The following is a 22,274-nucleotide window of genomic DNA, read 5'->3' on the forward strand; positions in this document are numbered from 1 at the left end:
AAAGGCAAAGGCTTTGGAAAGAAATTCATACATAGGATCAACTTCACTATTTATATTTGTCTAAGAAACAAATTTCAAGCATTTAAGCATAAGCCTTTAGATCAAAATGGCTTTAAGAGAATGAAAGACATTCAATCAGGTGTGTCCAAACATTTGACTGGTAGTGTACCTCTTCCCTTCTCGCTGTTTTCTCCCCTTCTAGTTCACTTCTGTATCTCCTTTAATGGCTTTTCAGCATCTCACAGCATTGTTAACCTGCTGATCGCTGTGTTGTCTTTGCACAGGGGCAGGGGGTGGCGTACAGGGGCAGGATCCTGGTCGAGCTCTCCACTAAGCTGGAGGGCAAAGCGGACAAGACAGTAGACGGCATCTCCAGTGATGACATCCTGGTGGCCCAGGTACAGTGACTATTTATTCATGCCTGACAAGTGAGGTTAAGTTTGACCTCAGTGGGGTTTCACATGTACAAGATTTGCATATTAAGACTGGAATAACAGTTTCAAAGTTATTGGAGTTCAAAGTGCTTACATCATGCTCTCAACAGACTTCTCAGAGGGTAAAATAAAAGAAGTTCAGTTAAAAGAAAGATAAGTGAAAGGAATAGACAAGGTACAGACAACAACATAGAGCACCGTTTTGGTTGTGGTTGTTTTGATGGGAGAGGATCAGGGGCTTGGGATATGACAAAATGTAGAGATGGGTCTTGGGTCTTTGCTTGAAAGTAGACTGTTTCAGATTCCCTAGTGGGGCTTGGCAAGCTGTAACAAAATATAGAAAGGAGAAGGACCTGCCACCCGCTGATTTTTTTCATCGGGTGTCAGGAGTGAGAAGAATGACGTATGGCAGTATGACACAAAATGATTGTGCAACTTCTTTGGCTGTGACTCAAAAAGGTGAAGTCAGCCCTGAGAAAATGCAGTTTGAGGTTGTGCCAAAACACTCCCACTGCTCTGTATGTGAAGTAACTGGAGAGGAGAATGGAGAGGAGATACTGATGTGGCTTGGGAAGAGATTGGGGACATGGTGGGATGCAAAAAGCGAGGGAATTCAGATGGAGAGCTGCACAGTTGGTGATGTAACCGAATGAGAGTGCAGTGATTGGATGACTGGGTGTGTCAAACTTCCCTTTCCTCCCAAACTTTCATCATGAATTGTAATAACAGTCTTGTATGAGGAGTTCTATTGAATTCCAGCTGTTAAAAGATTGATTTCCACTCCATCCCCTTCTCTCTCTCCCTTCTTCTCTTCCTCCATCCTTGTTTCCTTCCCTACATAAGAAGTACCAGCGGAGGAGGAAGTACTGTCTGTGTGCGGTCTTCCACAGCGCCAGCATGATCCAGGAACCTGGCGAACCAATCCAGTTTGAGGTCAGCATCGGTAACTATGGCAACAAACTGGACACCACCTGCAAGCCGTTGGCCTCTACCACCCAGTACAGCTGTGCTGTATTCGATGGTGAGTAATAAAACTACAATCTGTCTTGGGAAACTTTTAGGATAACTTATTTTCCTTATGTTTTTTTAAGGAAGACCATTGTAGCAAATGGGGGGGGGGGGGGGGGGGGAAGTAAGATGGGGGGGGGGGGGGGGGGGGGGGGGGGGGAGTAAGATAGGGTGTGTGAAACTGTGTTATATATGTGTGTCTTATATTGATGAAACCTAGTGCTAGGTAATACACTGAAATCAATGACTTTGGCATACAACTTATCACTGAAAACAAGATATACAATGTTATTTTTGTTCTGTTCTCTTTTCAAATCTCACTAAAGATAATTTTACAAGCTACTCTCACTAGCCAAAAGGTTTACATGGTTTAGGCATTTGCTAACACTTTAATCCAGAACATTTTACAATGAGTGCAAAAAACAAACATGCCATTTAAAAGACTCTTTTATCCGTCACACCTTACAGAACCATGAGTGCAGGCAGTTTTAGCATGGGTGGGAATTGATCCTCTATCCACGGCAGTGTTGGCTACATTAGAGCGACACAGGAATTTGTCTCTTGCTATGTACAGGACCAGACCATCTGTTTAAAATAACAGATTTGGCTTATTTATTTGTGTATAATTTGACTAGGTAACCACTACTACTACCTGCCCTGGGCCGACACTAAGCCAGTGGTTGTAGTCACTTCATTCTGGGAAGACATCAGCCATCGCCTGAACGCTGTCAACATCGTCCTCTACATCACTCATCGCCTGGTAAGATAGCTTCATCCTTTGTTACTTACAAAACTGAGACTTTTCTCCGAGAGTTGGGATGATTAATTAAATTTGAATCAGAGTTTATAATCAACTGCCGGGAGTTAAATGGTTGGTATTGATGTTTGATGCGTGTGTGAGCTTGTGCCAGTGTGGCAGCCAGGCTCATGGTTGTGAGATGACGACATCAGGACTGCTGGGGTGCTGCATGTACTCTGCATCTGTTTAAATCCCCACCCATGTTCTGTTCCTGTCACAGCAAGCTAACCTGGACACATTTAAAACCGCCATCTTGGCTAAAGTCACCGACAACCAGCTAGCTGAGGTGTGGCTGAAGTTGCTTGATCAGCTCATTGAAGACCTAGAAAGGTAAGAATTGGATATGGTGCTCTTATAATAATGCAAGATGAGCTCTATTGTGCAAAGAGGGGAAATTGATGAAAATGATAATGGTTCTAGGAAATATGACAGGATTGCACAATAATATAGCAAATGCCCCAGCTTGATAATATTGTGAAAAGATTTTTTTTTTCAATTGATAAAGTAATAAATCGGACACCACTGGTCTGATTTAGACAAAATTTGTGAAACAGCGACACAGACAGGAGAGGGTGTATCAGATGCATAATCCCAGTTTTCATTTTGATTCGACTGAACTGACCCCCCACCTCGTCTCTCCGCTGTCCTCCAGTCTCCCGACCCCCGAGCTGGAGGGCCGACCCAACCTGACAGCCTTGGACATCCAGATCAAGAAGCTGCGGGACAGCGCCATGGCCACCATCAGGGAGGGAGCCAGACGCATGAGGGAGGAGGCCAGAGAGATCAGAGACACTCTGCCAGACATCGAGGCATGGCTGGACAAACTGAAGCTGCTGGCTGAGGAGGTACGAACACAACAAGCACATCTTCCAGCGTTAATAAGTATTGATTTTTCAGTGGTAATTATTTAGAGTTGACAAGTGTTGATTGCAGAGTTGTTTGTCCACTCACAGAGCTGATATGGCTCTGGGGCGGCTGTTCAAAACTATCTAAAAGTGCAAAATTAACTCTGCTAGCATATTGTTAATTTTTACACTCTGAATTAAATTAACATTAACGGTTTTGCTGTAAAGATGGAACATTCTGAGCCAGTTTCAGGGTTAAGCTTAGACTTAAACTAGCATGACTTTATTTTTAAAGAGGTTTTGGATTTAGAGATTTAGAAGAGGATTTAGATTAGATAGTGACTATTATTGCATTATAATACAGTCAGTTATTGTATTGAGGTTGTGTGGTATTCACATGCTGTTTGGAAACGCGGTAGCACTGAACTGTAATGCACCAATACTGTGGTGCTTTGTGTTACTTGCATTATCTTCATTTTGCTTGCTTAGTAGCACTGCATTCAGTCACATTGCATGTATTATGTGTTATCTGTGTTTCCAGCCCCAGAACAGCATGCCGGACGTGATCATCTGGATGCTGAGAGGTGAGAAGAGGGTGGCATACAGTCGCATCCCAGCGCACCAGGTCCTCTACTCCACATACAGTGATCAGGCCTGTGGACAGCACTGTGGCAAGACACAGACCGTCTTCATGCAGGTATACAACAGCCGTCAAGTCATCACTGAAAAAGTCTCGGAAGGTAGTGCAAATTTGATGGAGATTAGCATTTTGTCTCAACAGCTTATGGTTGAATAAAAGATTTTGCATTCAGATTTAGCAGTCCGATATTTTGCTATCAGATTCTGAGTGCTGAAAGGCAGCGCTATCCTCCGTTTCCCTGAAATCATAATGTTTGTGTGATTATGTTCCCCCTCAGTACCCCATGGACAAGAACAAGGGCTTGAAGGTGCCGGTGCAGATCAGAGTCAACATGTGGCTCGGTCTCTCTGCACATGAGAAGAAGTTCAACTCCTTCTCCGAAGGAACGTTCAGCGTCTTTGCTGAGCTGGTACGTTGCTCTCAAAGAGAACAGCCATAACAGAGCAGGAGTCCGTTTTCTATTTCTTACTGACAGAATTAAACATTTTACTTCTTCATTATGCTTATTAAGTATCGCAGGAAAATGCTGAAGGTTTTGTAAAGCTCACAAGTATGTTTTTGAATCTTTGAAGTAGTAATTTTCCATGTAATAATTCCTGATGATTGTTTTGTTTTTTTTACAGATGTTCTAAGGTACATAATGTAACTTGTGTTTAATTAGATATTTATTCAGAGCCAGCAACCTAGGCATCACCTAAAACCAAACACATGCATTCATTTGCATTGCAGTATGAGAACCAGGCCCAGGTGTTTGGAAAGTGGGGGACCACAGGACTGGTGGGGCGCCACAAGTACTCAGATGTGACGGGCAAGCTGAAGCTGAAGCAGGAGTACTTCCTGCCACCCAGAGGATGGGAGTGGGAGGCCGACTGGTTCATCGACCCAGAGAGAGGGTGAGTAAGATTGAAGATGATTGAACCAGTCTGCAACTATAGTCTTTTCTAAAATATCAACCATTTGACCAAGAGAAAGAACTTGTGATGTGATGGTGACATTTCAGGTTTGGGACTTTTTAATATACCAGAGGAAAGCATGAGTTTGTTTTAAATCTAAATTGTGTTACTGCCCCAAGAAAATGGAAAAGACTGGAAAGGTGAACTTTGCTTGGCTTACTGACTGCTGTATCTTGTGTACAGGAACCTGGCTTCTGATAAGGCTAAGGGAAGGTATTAAATTGGAGTGATGGTGGTGATATTGGTTGAATGTGTTTTGCACTGAACACACATGATTCTGCCTGTGTGGACTGAAGCAGAGGAAGTGGGCTAAGTCTACTGTTTACATTCCTCTCATGCCACTGACCATGATTTAATGACAAAATACCAGTGTGCGCCAGCTAGCTGAAATTATTTACCCTTGGAGCAACACTTTTCCCACAAACCAAAACATGGGCAGCAGGGGCCAAATTCAGTTTGCAAATCTAATTAAGGTTGAAGTAAGGAACTTACTTCAACCTTACTATTCAACAAGATGATTGGTGATCTCCCCCTACCGCCTCATTCATGTGCAGCCTTGCCTTCTCCCAGATTTCAGTTGGCAGAGCCGATGCTGATGAGAGGAGTCAATCTTTGGCTAACTAGTTTAACAGTTTGATCATCTGATCACCGTTCCAATTACCAAGTGAAATTATGCATTTTATATAGTGACTGCCTCCTCACTGCTAGTTCCTGACAGTTGCTGAGTTGTGCCTCCATAGTTTGTTCACCAAACGGCGCTCCCTCACCTCAAGTAACCTGGTTTTGCGTTGACAAATGTAAATGTCATGACTCGGGTAAAATCTTTCTTTGATTATGAGAAACCCGGTCCAGAAGCCTGGCTTATTACAATATTAAACAGGTTACTGCTGCATGTAGCACATCTTACTCCTTTCATGATTGGTTTTCACTGTCTGTGCAAACTCAACACAACAATCCCTGCAGCTCCCTTAGTTATATAGGACTCCGATAGCAAGTGCTGTTCAGTACACAGTGGGATGGCCAGGCTTCATTATAGGCTCCATAATGCTGCACAACTTGACAAATAAGGCCTGTGACATGCAAATGTTTTCTTTCCAGTCTACATCTGTAGAAGCATAGCCACTGCCTTCCATCAGTCCAACTTTCATGCATCATTGTTGGGTATTTTGTACTGGCATCAGCAGTAAATTTCTAGGAGTGAGCCCTTCTCAAGCTGCAACTATAACAGCTGTCCATGACGTTGTTGAGGAAGAAATGGAAAAGTACCTATACTAAGCAACGTTCCTATATGCTCACTTAAGGTGTAGATATGGGTCAAAGGTTACATATTAAGTGCCTAAAACTCAAGAATACTGAATTTGCTTCACCATTAGAAGATTAAACTCTAAAAGTAACATCTTGTGTGTTTCTCACAGTTCTGTTTATAGGTACTTTTCCATTTCTTCCTCAACAACGTCCATGAGTCATATGGAAAATATTATACTAGTGGGGTCATCATTTCTTTCACATTCATGAGAAGTAAGCTACTATTGATCAGTCAAAGAGGGAGAGGCAGCAAGTGACAGGAGTGTTCTATTGATTGGTTATCAAGGATATTAAAGTTGAATATAAACAGGTTAATCAGTAGCATGGCTAATAGACAGGTTACTCCCTGCATGTAAACATAGTTATTGTAAAAACATGCAACCCTTCCCTTCTCTCTCACACTGCCCTAACTTCCCATAAGGAAATTCTATTTTCCCCACCTATAATAGACCTTTAGTTGAAGGGCAGCCTCCCTACTCACTACACCACTGTCACACAGAACCTCTACTTAACCTCTTTGGAAAATATGTGTTTCCATATTTCACACACACATACTATGTCTGCCCCTGTGTTTCAGTCTGTTGACAGAGGCAGACGCAGGACACACTGAATTCATGGACGAGGTGTTCCAAAACGAGACTCGCTTCCCTGGTGGAGAGTGGAAGGCGGCCTCCGAGCCCTTCACCGATGTGGTGAGAGCAACACACTCGCATGCAAATAGAGTGCAGTGTAAACATATCAGACACACACACACAAAGTCTCTCTTTTTCTTTGCCCTTTTCACACGCACATACAGAAATACAGTATAACACACCCATGCTCTCGCATACTTTCACATTCGCTCATCTCAGTTACTCATTTACTTATTTTCCCACAATTACCAAACATTAATACCTGCTGTAAGGAACTGGCATGGTGGGTCAGTGATTAGCACTCTTGCCTTACAGTAACAGGGGCCCGGTTTTGATTTCCGGCCCTTTCTGTGTGGAGTTTGCATGTTCTCCCTGTGTTCGCCTGGGTTTAAAATAACCTTACATTTACATTAATTTACATTAATTCACCCCTTAGTTCATGAAAAGGGTGTTATTAATGGAGAAGACCCCATTGAACCCCCTTAAACACCCCCTTCATTTTTGACTGCTTACTTGCTAATATAATGAAAAATTCAGGAAGACAGGAACTTTCCATTAATAACTCATTAATAACCCTGTAAACCATGCACAAAAGGCATGAAAAATCCCATAATTACTAGTGTTCATGAATCAACCTTCCATTAATAAATTCCTTAAAAACCCATGATACTAACCTGTACTTATTTGAAGTTATGTTATTTTTAATGGATAATTAATGTTTATGTAATGGAGAAATAAAGGATATTTCAGAGATAACATTATGGGGTTTGGTTTCATAGACCTATTTGGTGTGTCTCTCTGCCCTCCGCCCAATGCATGAATAGGAATAATCAGGTAAAGAACATGAGTGAATGTGTGCAGCTAACTGAGGTGTTGTTGTTGTTCAGAATGGGGAGAAGAGCCAGAGCCCCGGAGAGTTTGACTGTCCTCCAGGGTGGAGCTGGGAGGACGAGTGGACCGTGGACGACAACCGAGCCGTGGATGATCAAGGTCCGGCCGTTCATCTAAACCGCTGCAGGCTAGAGCCATAGAAGTCTTTCAAGCAGTTTGTTTCCCAGTTTATCTGGTTAATTTAGAAATGGGGGAGTATGGGATTGAAGTTTATGAAATTTTATCAAATATTTGCAACTCCTGATTTTCCCTGGTTTTCCTGGGTTCCTGATTGACACTCCTCCTTAAAATTCAGTAAATTCACAAGGTAGATTCTCATACAAATAAATTCCCAAATGTTCTTGCATCCAAAACATAATGAGACAATTGCAAATGAATTTTTCTTCCTCCTAAATATTCTCAATATTACTGCTATCTTATCTTATGTGCAAATACTACATTTACATTTACAGTATGTACACTGCATGTGTGTCTATTTCCAAGGGTTGTGGTTGCCATGTCATGTGTTCTTGTGTAACTTAGTAAGCTGTTCAGTCAGTAATTATTGTGTAAAATTGATTTGTGTGCTTGTGCTCTGAGTATGCAAATGCATGTCTTCTAATGAGTGTGTCTGTCTTCTTCTGACTGTATTTATGCTTATGTGTGTGTGTGTGTGTGCGTGTCCTCCAGGCTGGGAGTACGGGGTGACCATCCCTCCAGATGACAAGCCTCGGTCCTGGGTTCCTGCGGAGAAGGTTTACCACGTCCACCGCAGGAGGAGGCTGATCCGGCCTCGCAGGAGAGCTGCGCCCCCTGCTGGAGCCGCTATGGAGGTCAGTACATGGGGCAATATGGCCGTACTGTCGAATACTGTGGCAACATTCATATTTACATGTCGTTAAAAAAAAATTTAAAGTTCAATCTCAAGTTTATTGAGGCTGGAGATGCAAGATAAATTTCCGATAAAGATCTAATAGAAAAGTTAGATTAGAGACAGATCAAAAAGCATTATTAAATGTTCATCAGATTGTAAGTGGTTTGCTGTGGGCGGAATTTATTTGATAGGAGAATACTGCGTTTTGTGATTTAGATAAGTGAGAGATGCTCTACAGCACATTCATTCATTCATTCAGTTGCTCTGAGTAAAGAGTAAATAGTCATTAACTGGCAGTGCCTTCTGGGTGCATGTTTATCTTTGTCTCACAGAGGCGGGACCACGGTGACCCGGAGGGCTGGGAGTTCTCTTCTCTGATTGGCTGGAAGTTCCACAGGAAGGAGCGTTCATCGGACTCGTTCCGTCGGAGGCGCTGGAGGAGGAAGATGGCGCCAGAGGATCGCCTGGGAGCAGCCGCCATCTTCCAGCTGGAGGGGGCGCTGGTGAGGACAGAATATACCTTTGGCCTGATTTACACTGCTGGCTCAAATATGATTCGTTTTATCTGTAAGACACAAATCTCATATTTTCTATTGCTGTGTAAATGTAGAAAATCTGATGATGACAGTGAAAACATCAGCTCTGTGCCTTGGATGAAAAAACAAAAAATCTAAAATAAGGATGCCAGTGTAGAGTAAATCCAGCTCTATTCTATCCTATAAGAAGCAATGTAAGCAAAGCAAGAGACATAAAAGCAAAGTAAGAACATAAAAGCAACACATAAAAAGGAGGTGAAGAGCAATTAATAAAAGATCATTCCATAAAAGCAAGTCTATAAAAGTGGGTTTTAAGAAATGATTTTAAAATGATACAGATTTAGTCATCTTAATATTCTCAGCATGTTCCAAACTGTAAGAGCCTTGATGACAAAGTCTCGATCACCTCTTGTTTTTAATCTAGACTTTAGAGCAGCCATTACAAAGATCTACTTTACTAGGTAGGTAGAAAATACAACAGGAGAGAGAGAGAGAGGGATTAGATGAAGGAATGAGCCGGATCTGAGCCCCATTGAGCCATCATACGTCAAATATTTTCAAATATTTACTCAAGGTATTCAAGCGCATCCGCAGTATCGAGGCCTGTTTTCATTTGGCAGTGTGTGACGCAGGACCCAGTGGTTAAAGCTCCCTGATGTGCTGCTGGTTCTCTCTGCAGGGCGTCGATACAGACGAGAAGGAGAAAGGCTCCAAGGCTGACGCCACCAAGCTGTTTGGTGCCAACACACCCACTGTGTCCTGCTCTTTTGACAGTAAGGCATGCAAACACACAGGGTGGCACACACACACACACACACACACACACACACACACACACACACGAGTGAATATGCACTACAAGCATGCAGAAATACACACTGTACATGAACAAAAAAAGATAACACGTTTCAATGGCAAGACAAGGCAAGGCAAGGCAGCTTTATTTGTATTGCACATTTCATACACTGGGGCAATTCAAAGTGCTTTACAGAGTGATAAAAATACAGTAAAGGTAAAAGATTTACAATTAAAAAGTGCAAAAGTACAGACAAGAGATACAAAAGATAAAAGACTTAAAAAGTAAACTAGTGCAGTTCAAATCAATGTGGGTTACTGGAGACGGTATGCAACTGTCATATTGGTATATTTTATTCTTGGGTGATATCCAAAATTTTATATCGCAATGCTGTCCCCCCAAAATATTGTGATATACAATATTATATTTTTTTTTTCTAAATTCCATCAAATTTCTAGGCTATAAATAATAATAATTACGAATATTTATAGCCTAGAATTATAACCTAGAAATTTGATCTTACTGTACAAGCGAAAACAGCGAACGACACATTTTTCACTACAGCTATGATTTTTTTTTTTCTTTTGTTTTGGGGGTGATGCTCAATATTGCAGAAAATATTGCACTATTCGCGAAATGTCGCAATATCAGCACAAACGTATATTTATCTCTTAGACAGATTTCTAAGGTCTGTTTTTTCTCTCGGGTCGTATATTTGGTATATTTGTCGGTTAGACATGTTTCTAAAGTCAGTTTTTTCTCTCTAGGGTCGTATATCTACCATCTCCGTGTCTATGTGTATCAGGCGAGGAACATGATGTCTATGGACAAAGACAGCTTTTCTGGTAAGATGTTATTTTGTGGTCAAATACTTCTTCAAATGCGTTTAAATATACCAAATATTGATCAAGACTGCCGATGGTTTCAGAATTTCACCATTCAGATGAGATGATAATATTGGAGATAAGTGACATTGCATGAAATTGTTGTTTGCTCTGGATGGGAAAACAACAGACTTAAACTTGCGAACCATCTGTTTTTCTGCCACAGATCCATATGCGCACATCTCCTTCCTGCATGTCAGTAAGACGACAGAGAGGCTGCGAGCGACGCTGAATCCAACCTGGGACCAGACTCTGATTTTCAATGATGTGGAGATTTACGGAGACCCCCAGAACCTCGCACACGACCCGCCTGATGTTGTCCTGGAGTTCTACGACAGCGACCAAGTGGTAGGTTGTGGCAAATATACCTGGAGAGGCAGTATGACCAAATTACGTTGTTTGAGTGCTTAATGAAGTCTGCTTTGAAATATTTCATTGTGGCCTCACTTTATAGATAATTACTATATATGAAAAAAGCAAAATGACTGCAGTGTTTCTATAATTTATCTCAAAACAAATATGTGTAATTGGGGTAATTTGAAAGTTTACTACTGGAATAAATTTATCAGAGAATATCCCTAATACAGGCGGAAAATGTCCATTGGAAACTCAATTGGTCCTCAAGTTTATTATACTAATTTCCTCCTAGTTGCACCTAAACTTGACCCTGTCTTGTTTAAAAAAAACAATTTTGCTTGGCTCTTATTTCTTTACCTACCACTTCTCTATTTCAGATGAATATTCTGGGGACACGGGAATATTTGCACTATCACTATCATTTTAATTTTCTCCAGATGAGAGTATCAGCTAAAGCTTTAAGATGTAAATGCAAAATGTAATTCTGTGCCCAGGGGAAGGACGAGCTGCTGGGCCGGAGCGTTTGCACCCCGCTGGTGAAGCTGAACCCGGGCATGGAGGAGACGCCTAAGCTGCTGTGGCACCCCATCATCCAGAGAGGCCGGAGGGCAGGAGATGCACTGGTGGCTGCTGAGCTCATCCTTAAAGACAAGGTTTGCCCCAGTAGCAAAGGATGGGAGGATACTTTTTATTATAATATTTGTAAGATGGCAAGGGAAGGAGACCAGAGGGCAGATGAGGCACTGTTGTAAGGCTAAGGCTAATGTCAGCGCTGTAGTCAAGACCACATTAGTCGAGTCCAAGTTAGGACCGAGACCAGAGCATATCAAGTCCTATTCAAGACCAAGAGCAAAATAGGCAATACACAGTGTGCATGTCTTTCCAAATGGAAAAAAAATGATTGAGGAGTTTCTTAAGGATGAACAAAGATGTAGATCTATCTGTAAATCCACTCTGTGCTATACCATTCGACAACTAATCAATGTATAGAAATTGCATACTCAATGCATAGAAGTTTGAGGACCATGGCTGAAAACAGGTTGAAATCCCTGAAATTGTTGGGGAAGAAAAAAACTAATAAAACTTAAATAAAATAACCCTTTTTTGCATAAGCAGGAAAATGTTGAGTCAAGATTGGGCACAATACTCTAAATGTCTAATGTCGACTTTATTGATGTCTAAAACATCAACAAAGTTGTCTTGAGACCAAACCACTAAGCCCGAGACTCAAGTACTACAGCCCCAGATAATATTATTTTACAGGGTCAGTGTTGTGAAGAGCAGAGGATAACAATGATAGGTATTGCTTGAGAAAGAGAGAATGATGGTAGTAATTGACAAAAAGAGAGCAGAGAGAGCAGGAGAGGCATTTTTTCAGCTGCTCATTTGGTGTCTGCTCTTAAATGTAAATTGACAAAAATATGGATGTAAACCATACCCTCCTATCCTTCTGTCTGTCTTCCCCTCTTTCTAGTCAGGTGAGTCAGATCTTCCCCTGGTTCCCCCAAAGAGAGCAGAGAACCTCTACATGGTTCCTCAGGGCATTCGACCCGTGGTGCAGCTCACTGCTGTGGAGGTAACACACAGTCACACCCACACACACTGTGCCTCTGAACTGATATCCATATGTTTCTCACACCTCATCTGTGTGTGTGTGTGTGTGTGTGTGTCCAGATCCTAGCATGGGGTCTGCGGAACATGAAGCCCTACCAGCTGGCCTCAGTGTCTTCTCCCAGCCTGGTGGTGGAGTGCGGGGGGCAGAGGGTGGAGTCGGCCGTCATCAAGAACATGAAGAAGAGCCCCAACTTCCCCGGCTCTGTCCTCTTTATCAAAGTGGTAATATATGGGAGGGGCTGGGCGCGAGTGTGTGTGTGTGTGTGTGTGTGTCTCTGTGTGTGCTTGAGCAAGACAGAACCGGAAAGAGAGAGGACTTCTGATAACAGTCATCAATCTTAAGAGCATTAAAGTGGTAATCTGCAAGATGCTCATTTTAAAAAAAATATATATATATTTTGCCGCTCATCACTGTGGTGTTTCTGCACTGCACTTCCCAGAGATCACCTGTCAATCAACGGACATTTATGTGCAAACTTTTCAGATTATTACTTAAAAGAACAATTTTCATGTTCTCTTTCTTGAGTCAATTCAAACATTTATATAAAAAAAATTCTGCCATTCTCTCAATCTCCAGCTCCTTCCCAAGGATGAGATGTACACGCCTCCCATCGTGCTGAAGGTGATCGACCACCGGCCGTTCGGCAGGAAGCCGGTGGTGGGTCAGTGCACCATCACTTCTCTGGAGGAGTTCAGATGTGACCCGTACGTCATCACCGCGGAGGGAGCCATGGCTTCCAAAAGTAAGGACAAAAACAAGCTCACATGAACACACACACACACACACACACACACACACACACACACACACACACACACACACACACACACACACACACACACACACACACACACACACAAAGGTCTTGTTCTCATGTTGTCTTCCCCACATTAACAGTGTCTCTGATGATGGCTTCCCCTATCCAGCATGTCTCTATTGACATGGGTGAGACCAGACCGCTGCTGGAAGCTCAGGTAAAGTCTTCTAAATGACTAATTCCTCATCTAGATCATAACTAGTAACTATATTTGTCTAAAAAATTAAATGAAGTTACCTGTCTTGCACTAAGAACGGCAGAATTTGACTCTCTGGTCAAATTTGACATACTTTGTTACTCTGGCTTGCAGTTTATGTACACTATGTCAACTGCTGTCAACAAAATGGCATCCTCTACCTCCCACTTTGTATGTATGATTACTTATTATAGCTTTCTAATTCACAAGGCTGGGCACCAATGACACCCGAGGGCTCACTAATGAACACTAATGAAAATATCCACTCCCAATAAACAAAAGATTGCTTGATTCACAGCGCTATGACCGCTTCACAACGGCTTCATATCACAGCCACTGTGATTGTTATTAATACACTTAACAATTTATTAATTCACCTGGAAATTGTCACCGCCACCGTGATTGTTTTAAATTTACTTTGCAATTTCACAGATTTGTTGTCAATCATGAAAATGCAGCTGGGGTCTCTTTATCAACCTATAGTTCACCAGATTTTCTGTTTCACTGTCTTTCTGATAATATTAACTTATATGTGCATTTGTATTTATGCTATTGCTCCATGTTTGTGATAATTACTTGTGACTTCTTATGTTTTGTATCACAACGCATCTTCCCTCTCCAAAGCAGGCAGAGAAGGTGAGAATTAATAAAAAATGTGACATAAAAATTCAATTATCATATATCAAATGCAACAATTGAAAGAACTGTGTGTATGAAGATCAAAATTATGCGATTCAATCATTATAGGAAAAAGAGACAGTTGATTGGTGGAGTAAATTCTACGCTTCCATCGGAGACCAGGAGAAATGTGGTCCTTACCTCAAGAAAGGATATGACACCCTGAAGGTGAGTTAGCTTTGTTTTAAATTAAATTCTGATCGCCATACACACGTTGTCCAAAACGTTTCCATGTTTTATCAGGATTAGATGTTGCAAACTGTGCGAGAAGCCTCTCTCTCTGCAGCTGTGCATGACTTGAATATATTCTCAGGTGTATGACAATGAACTGGAGGATATCCCAGAATTCCAAGGGCTGACCGACTTCTGCAGCACCTTCAAACTGCAGCGAGGCAAGAACGAAAACGGGGACGATGACCCCACTGTGGTCGGAGAGTTCAAGGTAAAGTTTCACCCCTCCCCTCAAAGCACTATCGTTTGATTAGACGCTATCAAACATATAGATGTTTAATATTTTCATAAATCTAACATTCCATTTGTTGACATAGAAACTAGAGATGTTCCAATACCATTTTTTCCTTCCTGATACCGATTCCGATACCTGAACTTGCGTGTTGGCCGATACCGAGTACCGATCCGATACCAGTGCGTTTAAAAAAACCCATATATATATTATTATTATTTTTTAACAGCTGTATACTACTAACCCTGTATGGATGTGATATGATTGCTATCATTGTTGTATGGCCTGGCTCAGGTTAAACCCTTTTTAAAACATGAACAAATACATAAAGTGAATGAATGCCATAGAACTTTATTATCTAGTTTGACAGTCAGTCATAACTGAAAAAGAACATAAATAAATAAATCTAGGAATAAATAACAATTCCTTTAAAAAACTGTTAAAGTAACAGTAACAGTATAAATTTAGTATATAAGTATAGATTTCCGGGAAAACGGCCGTTTTATCCGGGTGAAACTACTTTAAAGTTGATTTTTTTCGGAGCTAATAAATTACGTGACATCGGCATAGACTCGCGTACTCGCCGATACCCGATCCAGCATTTTAGGCTGTATCGGAGGCATTTCCGATACTGGTATCGGTATCGGAACAACTCTAATAGAAACAACAGGTGTTATTTGATACTTCATATTCGTTTGCATATAATATACTTTATTCAGACAGGAGGAATTACCGAATAGGTGATAAAGAAATGAGCTGAATCTTCTCGGCTTGCACCCAGGCCCAGTTCTTAAAGTCCAATCCGCTCTGCACAAAACACTCAAGTTAAAAAAAAAACCTGGTATGTGTGTGTGTGTGTGTGTGCAGGGTTCATTCAAGGTGTACCCTCTGCCGGACGACCCGGGCGTCACCCCTCCTCCCCGTCAGTTCAGAGAGCTGCCGGAGAGCGGGCCTCAGGCATGTCTGGTCAGGATTTACGTGGTCCGGGCTTTAGACCTGCAGCCCAAAGACAACAACGGCAGGGTGAGGAGCGCACACATGGCTATATACCAGAAATAAAGCCAGCATTATCCACACACAGAGAGCAACCAACAGGTTTGGTTTGAACTTTTGTTCTCTCTCTCTCTCCCCCTCACAGTGTGATCCGTACATAAAGATATCACTGGAAAGAATACGATTGAAGACAGAGACCATTACATACCCAACACCACCAACCCTGTGTTTGGAAGGTATGTACTCTGAATGGATGAGTGAATGAAATGCAGACCATACCATCTTTTAAAGGAAAATCCACCCCTAAAACACTTAACATTTCTGTCCCATTTTGTTGTTTGGTGGTGTATTGTTAATATTCCTTCAGATAACTGGCCAAACGTAGACAACATGACGTTACGATGAGATATTTCCAGCGCAGTTACAAAGAGAAAACCTTTTTTCTCGCAAGAAAAAGAGTGCTTCATAGTCACTACAAATAATTTATAAATTTTTTATACAATTTTATTTAGTCTTTAATTGATTCAATAACTGTCTGGCCCGAAGACAATCTACCTGTACCCTGATAGTGTACAGCTTGCATAAAGATATAAAAAAGGTAAATGTTTCACTTTTTCTAATTATAAGATGACTCCAGGAGAAGTCATCGAATTTCATGCAGAGTTTAACAGCAGTTTTCACTGCTGTTAAACTCAGCAATGGGTCATTTTTGACCCGAGGACAACACTATGATAAGATAACAGGGAACACATAGTTACCATCACACTCTTCAAACACTCTTCTTTTTGTCTTGTTTAGGATGTTTGAGATGACGTGTTTCCTGCCTCAGGACAAGGACCTGAAGATCTCAGTATACGACTACGATCTTCTGAGCCGTGACGAGAAAGTCGGCGAGACGGTGATCGACCTGGAGAACCGCTTCTTGTCCCGATACAACTCCTACTGTGGCCTGCCACAGACCTACTGCATGTGAGGAAACAAACTGGGGGCGGGACGTTTTAAGACTGAGGAAAAAATGTGTTGGAGTGGTGAAGAAATATGCAGAAATAATCCTGGAAAAAAACTGTCAGAATCCATATTTTTTAGTTATTCCATTACTAATGGCACTTTAGACGTTAAAAGTTATGTTTCAGCATTTGGGCTTTCTTCAGCATTCTTTTTCAGAAATATTGCCATTGGTCAAAGTGCATCATTGCTCACAATTTCTCACAATTTTGGATTATAGCAGACTGCATTTGGACTATGTTGGTCCTCCTGCATGCCCTTGTTCCCTTTGCCAGTTTTAAGATTTTATTGATTCATTCCCCTATGTCAGATTTAACTGGATAGTTAAAATGAAAGAGAGAAAATCTGGCTCCTCTTCATCTGCCAGACTAATTATTTAGAAGAGTTTGCTAATCTCACCACTAATCAAACAGCCTCAAACTATGAAAAAAAACAAATCTCTGCCAAAAAAAAGGTGAAAGAAATCTGATTTTAAATCCAGAGATGTGTCTTCATTGCTCTTAGTTCTGGTATCAACCAGTGGCGGGACCAGATGAAGCCGTCTCAGATCCTGGAGAACCTGGCCCGTCTGAAGGGCCTGTCCAAACCCAGGACCGAGGAAAACGGCACCTCACTCACCTTCAACGGCAAAGACTACACACTGGCTCAGTTTGGTAAAGTCAATGGGATTATTATAAAACCCTTCTCAAAACTCTCATTTACAATTAGAGGGACACAAGATAATCTATGACTTCTATTGGCAATTAAGGATTTTCAAAGCAAGAAATTTCAGCGCCTAGCGAAGTAATCATTGAGTTATTGGTATTGATCAACAACCCTATCAAACCTTCACTGATATATTATGGTCATTTTGTGCTATGGGACGGCAAAAATCATACTTATTACACCTTTTAAATGTAATAATAAGATACTGATCATGACTGATTTGAATAAAACAATGATTATTCATTCTGACGGTTGTTTCTAACAGCACACAGTTCAGAATAATGTGCTATGGTATAACTGAGGTCTAATTAAGGTGTACATGTACCATCTTTTCACACCCAGAGGGCAACAAGGAGGTCCATCAGCACTTGGGTCCCGCCCGAGAACGAATCAGTCTGCACGTGCTCAGAACACACGGACTGGTCCCAGAACATGTGGAGACCAGGACCCTTTACAGCAGCTTCCAGCCCACACTCTCACAGGTTAGAGGTCATGACTCACACACACACACATAACGTCTGTACATCGCATGTCCACATCCACCTTGACTGAGCTACTGTCTGCTGTGTAACCTCTACATTGTCTCGATTTAGGGAAGTCTCCAGATGTGGGTGGATGTTTTCCCCAAAAGCATCGGCGTGCCTGGACCTCCCTCTGACATCACACCACGCAAGGCCAAGCAGTATGTGCCGAGTCGCTCTTCAGTGCTTCACATGAACCCGTCACTTCAAATGCCACCGAATCAACCAAATCCTGTCTTGACTTTTCAGGTATCTGCTGCGCGCCGTCATCTGGAACACCACAGACGTGACTCTGGATGAGACCAGCATCACTGGAGAACACATGAGTGACATCTATGTCAAAGGGTATGATGAACACACAGCACATTCACATCATGTGACAGGGTGGATTTCTATACATTTTCTATAGCTATGAAAATGTATATGGCTTTGTTCACGGGTGGATGCTATTGCAACTTTGACTTGGGGCTCCTTTCTTGGCCTTAAAAATTAGATTTTAAATTCAGTGGGACTACCTGGTTTCCCAAAAGCTTCGATCTGGCCTAACATTATTTTGTTTCATTGTAAGCCAAGTTAATGACCGATTCAGTGTTTATACCTTTTTTTTTTCCCCTATATGGACTTTCTCATCTGTAACTAGTTCAGAATGCAGCAACTAAGAGGAAAGAAAATATAAATCTCTTATTTTAGCTGTCTTACATTGGTGTCTTGGCGATTTTAGAATTGATTTTAAGACGTTATTGATTACTTTTAAGGGCAAAACTTGGTTTGGCTTCAGCTTATTTTGGACCCTTTGGGGTGCTGTGCCCTGGACCATCTTTGAATTGCAGAATGATCAAACCTGTTATTCCCTCTGCCAGCTGGATGCCAGGTATGGAGCAGAACAAGCAGAAGACCGATGTCCACTACAGGTCTCTGGACGGAGACGGCAACTTCAACTGGAGGTTCGTCTTTGACTTCGACTACCTGCCTGCCGAACAGCTCTGCCTGGTCTCGAAGAAGGTGAGTCTTGGCTGGACTGGGTTTCCCACAAGCGATGAGAAGCTCTGTAGTCATCTTCTATTATCTTCTGTTAGCATAAAACAGAGATGAAACATTCAGAAATACTTCCAGACAATAAACATATAATCATTGTGTATATACATTATGCAGTGTTAGGTTCCCTGCATGCCTCTGTAAACATCCACTATTATACTAGGAGAAACTTAGCATTAAAGCCATCCACATAATGATCAACTGGAAATAAATGAGAGGCCAGTACTGTGTAAATTACATCTAAAACCTATTGTTTTCATATATTCTCTCTTCAACAGGAGCACTTCTGGAGTCTTGACAAAACGGAGTTCAGGATTCCCCCCAAGCTGATTGTACAAATATGGGATAATGACAAGTTCTCACTGGATGATTACTTAGGTGAGAGACTTAATTTAAAGGTCAACCAAGCACACTTAACTAGCTTCAAGTATTTTATTTACCTACCTGAGCTGCACACATTTCCACACCAATACAAAAAGCATCATATTCCAACTCTAAACTGTGCCAACGTTCCTACAATGTCTTGATAAGCACTCGGCTGCAAATTGGTTCTGACTAATCTGTTATTTCTACACATCCCAGGCACCTTGGAGCTGGATTTGCGTAACCTGGTACCTCCTGCCAAGACCCCAGAGAAGTGCAGCCTGGACATGATGGACGTTCTGGACATGGGAGCGCCACACAAGTCGGAGCACGCCAAGTCTCTGTTTGCCCAGCAGTCAGTCAGAGGCTGGTGGCCCTGTGCCATCGAGCAGGATGGGAAGAAGGTCCTGGGCGTAAGTGTGGATAAGAGATTCTTTTTTTTTTTTTTTTTTTTGGTTTGGCTTGTTCAGACCTGTACTGCTGAACAAATGATCAAATGCCACAAGGCAGGATGGTAAGAAGGTCCTGGGCGTAAGTGTGGATAAGACATTATTGCTTTTGTTTTTTTGTTTTTTTTGGTTTGGCTTGTTCAAACCTGTACTGCTGAACAAATGAACAAATGTCACAAAGCAGGATAGGAAGAAAATAAAGGCTGTTCGAAACCTGAAGAGAGGTGATTTTTACAGTAGCAAAATTGCTTCCTTACTTTAGTAGTTTTTCCAAAACCATCATAACACATCCAAATTGTTGTGCATATGATCTAGTATATGATGTATAGCATGTATATGATGTAGTAAAATGATGTATATGAAGTATTTATATGACCTTTTATAGGATGTGTATATACAGTATATGAAGTACATATATGTATGATGTAAAGCCCTTTGAGACTTGACTGTGATTAAGGGCTATATAAATATACTAAACTAAATTTAAATGTGTGTGTATGTATTATGCCTTGTTGTCCTGTCTGTATAGGGGAAGGTGGAGATGACACTAGAGATCGTAAGTGAAAAAGATGCAGATGAGAAACCTGCTGGGAAAGGAAGAGACGAACCCAACATGAACCCAAAACTGGACCCTCCCAAGTAAGAAAGCTCCATGCAAACACACACATTCACACACTTTCATCCAGTGAAATGTCTGTGAAACATGTTTTGTATTATGCAAATTTGACCTCTGAAAGCTTTATCCCACGCATATTGCTCTTCCATTAGTTGGGAGATCAATATGGAAAAACATGACATTTTACACACACAGTTAACACATCTAAATGTAAATGTCTAACCAACCTTCTCCCTTTCCTTTACCAACAGACGTCCAGACACCTCCTTCTTTTGGTTCACCAACCCCTGCAAGACCATGAAGTTCATTGTGTGGCGAAGGTTCAGGTGCCTCTTCATCGGACTCATCATTCTGTTCATAGTGCTCCTCTTCCTCGCCATCCTGCTGTACTCTTTGCCGGTAAGGACAGGCGGGAGGGGGACAGTGGAACTTCATATCTCAGATCAGGCCAATCTAAATAAGAAGCATCTACACTACCAGCCAAAAGTTTGGACACACCACATTCTTCTATATTTTTCCAAATTTGAGGATAATAGTCAAGACATAAAAACTATGAAATGACACAATTGGAATTATGCGGTGACCAAAAAAGTGTTAAACAAATCTTATATTTTAGATTCTTTAAAGTAGCCGCCCTTTGCCTTGATGGAAAGGAAAAGGCTCTGGAAAGAAGTTCATACCTAGGCATCAACTTCACTATTTAAACTTGTCCAAGAAACACATTTCAAGCATTTAAGCATAAGCCTTTAGATCAAAATGGCTTTAAGATAATGAAAAACATTCAACAAAGTACATTCAATCATGTGTGTCCAAACACTGGTAGTGTATGCATCTACATGCCAAAAACACAATTTACAGCCTAAATTGTTGTTCAAATGCATCAGTTTGTGCACTTACAGATACATGATTATTGTTCTCTTTTGCTTATTCCAGAACTACATCTCAATGAAGATTGTGAAGCCACTACGATAACTCTTCAACGGTGAGAAGCAATGGAACTAAAAACAATTCATAACATCCACAAAACCACTCCAACTGGACGACTACTGCCAAACCACCTGAATAAGGACTTTGTTTACTGCCTGTAGTATTTTTGGACAAGGCTTCACTGACTGGAAAGGGTAGGGTGGGGAGGGGAGGGGTGGGGTGGGGTGGGGCTTGCACTTTTGCACTACATGAAATTTACCTTGCTTTATCTTGTATACTCTTTCCACACCGCTAAACTGTGATAGAGTTGTGAGTACAGCAATAAATTACCAACTGTATGTCAGTGATTTGTCTTTCCAAATCTCCAGTTAAGTTAGTTTATCAACAATCATATTAAAAGAGCTGATCTTTTGTTACATTTTCACAGATTTTTATATGGAACATATTAAGCTTCACTCAACGGATGCTTACTTCCCTTTGATGATATAGTACCAAATGTTTATAAAATACATGTTTATGTGTAATCTGTTAATCAACAGGGAACTATACGAGTAGCAGGAGCCTGAATGATTTCCGATTTTCTCTTTTATCCAATTTTCTTCAGCAGTTAGAATTATCTTTCCATTGTCTGTGCCTTCTTTGCTGACTGAGGTCCTATGCTGTCCTTCTAAGGATTATACATGACTTTCTCTGGATCATTTCAGGTCACCAAATTTAATTCAAGGACAAGCTGGAAAAATATCTGCTGGCAAAGTGAATGAGTAACACTCTCTGCCCCTATCAACAAGAACTGCCAAGGTGCCCTTGAGCAAGGCACTTAATACAACAACTCCAGGTGCTCAACTGTATGAATGTAAAACAGGATGTTGCTCAAAAAAATTGTTTTAAATAAAGGTCTGACCACAGAAAATATAAGATTTCTTGTATTTTAAATGACTAAAATCAGTACATGAAATTT

At 41.3% G+C, this 22,274-nt stretch overlaps 1 pseudogene; it reads left to right on the forward strand.

The window, feature by feature from the left end:
* The first annotated feature begins 284 nt into the window (after positions 1-284).
* LOC139649194 (myoferlin-like) lies at positions 285-22,245 on the forward strand (annotated as a pseudogene).
* The last annotated feature ends 29 nt before the right edge of the window (positions 22,246-22,274 follow it).

Source organism: Centroberyx affinis, unplaced genomic scaffold (assembly GCF_046629955.1).
Source record: "Centroberyx affinis isolate AG114_WGS23_722 - 3 ecotype Tasmania unplaced genomic scaffold, CSIRO-AGI_Caff_v1 ptg001302l_1, whole genome shotgun sequence".
Classification (NCBI taxonomy): domain Eukaryota; kingdom Metazoa; phylum Chordata; class Actinopteri; order Beryciformes; family Berycidae; genus Centroberyx; species Centroberyx affinis.